Raw genomic sequence first — 4404 nt, forward strand, 5'->3', positions numbered from 1 at the left:
GCATTGACCATATTTGAGCTGCTATATCAATTTGAATTGAACTTACCTGCTGGAGATTATCTGTCCAGTAGATAGTAGATTTATCAGACCCTACTGGTCCAAGTCGAAGGAATACCAGAGAGATTGTAAAATAATCTCCCTGCAAGCGGTGAACAAACATCAATGTCTGTAAATGGCTTAAAGCAATCCCTGAATGATGCACGTAGGATTGGGTGCTAAAGCTGGTTTTGTGTGTATGGGTCTCTGAGAGCCGGAGTTTCTGCCCAGTGTTAGGATGTGGCAAAGGTGCAGATCAGCAACAGAAAGGAGATTATGACTGCCTCACCTGTAAAGGAACCCGAGCAACAAAGCAGCGGGCATCAAAGTTTCACCCACCGACTGATACTGTGCTCGGCCGTGGAAACAGAGAGAGGAAGTCTCCATGGTTACTGCGGCTGCTGTCATCTTCAATCCTGTGACCTTTTACACACTGTAGATCAATAATAGCGAGGTATAGTCTCCGAGGTAAACAAGGGAATAGGAAGACGGCTGACAGGAGTAATTGCTGACATTTCTCAGGCAGATTTCTTAGGCAGTCGGTGAAGCTCCTGGCTTCAGTATACAGTGGAGACTTGTGCAAGAAACCTGGAGCACATCTTTTTTTTCACTCTGTCTGCTCCAAATCTCCACCGGACAACTGAACAAACTCTTTTTTTCTGCTCATTTGTGGTAGGCGAAGGTGTGTTAAGTCACACAACTTTAATCTTAGACTTCACTCAAAATTAACTGTCTTTTTTTTTTTGCGAAACTAAGTTCACAGTGTCTGAGATGGCAACAAATCCATAGTCAAATGAAAGGGAGATTATAAATGTAGCCATACCATCCTTCTTTATTACACCAGAGGATTTCAGATTCGAGCTTCTCCTTATTAAAACTCCTCTCACGGGCTGTCTTAGAGCGAGCGAGGCAAACCCTTGGCAGAGGAGTAGGGGTTGCCTTGGTGAGGCTCCGTTTGAAGTCGTGAACTCCTAATTTGTTTCCCGTCCTAGGCTGCCAAGCCAAGCCTTTTCAAGATGCCTTTTCAAACTCTCGGTGGATGAAGGTGCTTTGGTGCAGATGCTGGGCACAAAGCAGAGAGAGATGGAAGGTGAGGAGGGAAGGGTGGGGGTTTGGTGGGTGAGGTGTGGACAGCGAAGACAGAGCCAAAAATGTAGTGATACTGGAATGATAAATGAATAATTGGAAAAGACTGATTACAAAAGAAATATTCTGTTTTGTTTTTTAACTATTGACAGCACAGAGATTTGGGGGCATCCGAGTTTCTGAGTTATTAAACTGAGGAAGTGGCTGTTGTGCATTGATATATGATGTGTCGAGAATATGTAGTCGGCAATAACATACAGTATAAAGTATTATGTATGTAAATGCAGCAACTATTGCAACAAAAGCACATTTTGATTCATACATTATTTTGTGAGTAGTCCTGAGTAGTGAGTAGTGTTTTTCTCTTGTGTGTTACTCTTCCATCCTGAGATTTATTTTTATCATTGAAATGTGTTTAGGTCAAAACTACAATTTTCTGAGAAAAACAAGATAGTTACAAATTGGCTCAGAAAATGTTGCAAGGAGTGAGTGCACACACATTTTAGGAGGGGGGATATGTAAGAATTTAGTTGAACATGTAAAAAAAATGACATTACAATGAATTATGTAGCAAAAATATCTACTGAAGTTAGCATGCTAACCTGCTAGCCCCAGTCTGTGACTGTCCAAAGCCCTGTGCTAGCAGTGTAAACAACAACATTCCCCTGGTCTGAAGTCTGAACCACTAGCTGCACAGCTAAAGAGCTAACTAGCTAAGGGCAGTCACAGCTAGCAGCAGTTAGCGGTTACACAGGTGATATGCTGCCCCCTGTTTGTTTGGAGTATAAATTTGACAGATGGTGATCTTATTTATTGCACCTTTTAAATAAGAGTAATCAAACTAAATTTGTCACAACCCATGAGACAAACTGGGAGACAGTGATGCAAGGTGGATGCAAGTTGTAGGAAGGGAGAGACAGACTGATCACATGGGCCAGCTGTTATAGCCGAAGGGCCCAGGAGAGTTTAATTAGCCGACGACCTGGTCAACTTATTGCCTGGTGAGATTGGCCAGGAGAGCCTCCGAGACTGTGTGAGGGGTGTCACAAGACTTACAGTAGAGGCCCAATACCAATCAAACATCTATATTCCCCAGCTCACTTTCCATGGAGGGACGCCACATCAAGTGCCATTCCAAACAAATTTGCCCAAAGAGGAAGTGGGTTTCAAAACCGTCCAACACAGAGTTTGTATCGACACAGGCTTACAACCCACACCTGTTTTCTGTACCTACGAATCTGAATTCCAACTGTCATCCGATTCTTATTAAAATGTCACTTAATACTGACTACTGCACTAAAAGGAGTGACATCATCTTTTTCACATCAAACCAGTGAGGAGACAAAGAAGAAACAACCCTGGCCAGAAAATTGTGTTTATGTAGCACCCATTCACTCGTCGTAAGGACTTTTCAGGGTCTTTCAAGGTGACTGAAGCTCTAACAATCAATTATGATACCTATATGGGTTTTTTAGTCATTGTCCTATCCTGCAGAATACCTGGTGAAGAAGTATGACATTTACTTTAGTTTGAATTATTTTCATCAAAGCAGCTCTTCAGTCTCCTGACCTTTCTCTCAACTCCACCGCTAATTGTGTGAGTGTTTCCTTGGCCGGGCTTCAGAGCGGCTGCAGCCGTTCTTCCCCCCTCACTGAGAAGGGCTCAGGAGTCGAACATAACAGCAGCTTGACCCTCTGTCTGCGGCACACCGCTCTGCTTCTCTTGTGGCCTCTTTTTTTTCCGCCAGGTTTTCCGGCTCCCCGCCGAGTCCCCGTCTCACCGCTGAAATTGAAATGAGGTATTAAACTCTATTCCGGCCATGAACCCCGCTCTCTAAAATAAGCCCACCTTTCATGCTCTCACTCTCTTTATCCTTTCTGTTGTGCCGGTGCTCCTGGCTGGGAGGCCTCACGCTGCGCTCGTGGCTTGTTTGTACGGCTGTGCGTCGGTGTGTGTGCATAGTTTTTCTGCAAAAGGCAAATTGCCAAAGAAAGAGATGCATATGGAGAAAGTATATATTTGAAGAGATGAGGGCAGCTTAAAGACGTATTAACAGTTGCCATGGCAATAGAGCAATGCCAGCAGTTATTTTCTGAGTTCATTATAATAGAGATGGGCAGTGTTATAGTGTTAGACAGAAGTGGAAATGTCAGGACTGAGGGAAAAGAAGGTGTCATATAGAAATATTAGCCTGGTGTTTGCTGAGGCAGAGTTGCTGTCAGAGGTCTGCTGTGGGCCGGACACGAGTCCTGTCAAAAAATATAAGGCTCTGCCTGCGTTTCTGTGTGTTAACTATACGAGAACATACCACACGCCAGTGTTTGTGTCCGTCTCTTTTGATATTTGATTCTAGTGGAACTTTTTGTCTTGCTTTTTTCTGCATCACCAATTTATGCAACTAGATACAGTCATTGTAATAAAAGCAAATAAAGTGGTAAATGATGAAATACAAGTACGTAGTTACAGAAACTCAATATTCTCACCAAGACCTGGAAATATAAGAGTGTAAATGTTGAGTTCTTTCTGTGGCCAATTATTTTTTATCACAGTTTGGAAAAATTGAAAACAGCTTTAGTAATCATGTACACAGAGATACTTATTATTCGTCAATCCACCTTGTTGGTGCAAGAATTTTTTTATGCATTGCCATGAAATGTAGCACAGACATTCATGGTCCCTAGAGGATGAACCCTACAGACTTTGGCGATCCCCTGACTTTTCCTCTAGCTCCCTGTAAAGTTCACATTTGTGGGTTTTGATTGAAAAGTTGCGACAGCTATTGGATGGATTGCCATGAAATTTGGTTCGGACAGTCATTTCCCCCGCTTAATTAATAATTATAACTGGGGGGTGTGTATGCTTTGGACAAGAGATTCAGGCGCAGAGCCAAACCTTCTAGAGGAATAAACATCACATCAGATTCAGTTAACCGACAAGAGAAGAGCTCAGAGATTATTTTGTAACTTTTGGGATTAAAAAGTGGATTTATCTTCACTCCTGTTTATCAACCTGACTGCAGCAGCGATCCAAGGAGGATTGTATTTTGTATTTTACTACATGAACAACATTACAGAGAGGAGAGGGGGAAATAAGAGAAAGAAGCAGAGTCTCTGGTGAGTGCTGAACACTATTACCTTGAGTAAATTGTTATCTTACATACATTTTTACTTATTATATCTTTAAATTTCTATCCGGCACAATCATCAGATCAAAATCTAACTTACACATACAAAGTATCGACGTACTGTACAAATACACCTCAACTGTACTTAGTGCAAATGC

At 42.3% G+C, this 4404-nt stretch overlaps 1 long non-coding RNA gene across 1 annotated transcript; it reads right to left on the reverse strand.

Annotated features, from left to right (window-relative positions):
• Positions 1-932: 932 nt before the first annotated feature.
• On the reverse strand, positions 933-3131 carry LOC311252878. The gene is made up of 3 exons (XR_014621595.1): positions 2971-3131; positions 2692-2904; positions 933-1098 (listed from the first exon to the last, which is right to left on the reverse strand). It is a non-coding gene; the product is annotated as an uncharacterized lncRNA (long non-coding RNA).
• Between the last annotated feature and the right edge of the window lie 1273 nt (positions 3132-4404).

Source organism: Pagrus pagrus (genome assembly GCF_965226575.1).
Source record: "Pagrus pagrus genome assembly, chromosome: 23".
Taxonomy (NCBI): domain Eukaryota; kingdom Metazoa; phylum Chordata; class Actinopteri; order Spariformes; family Sparidae; genus Pagrus; species Pagrus pagrus.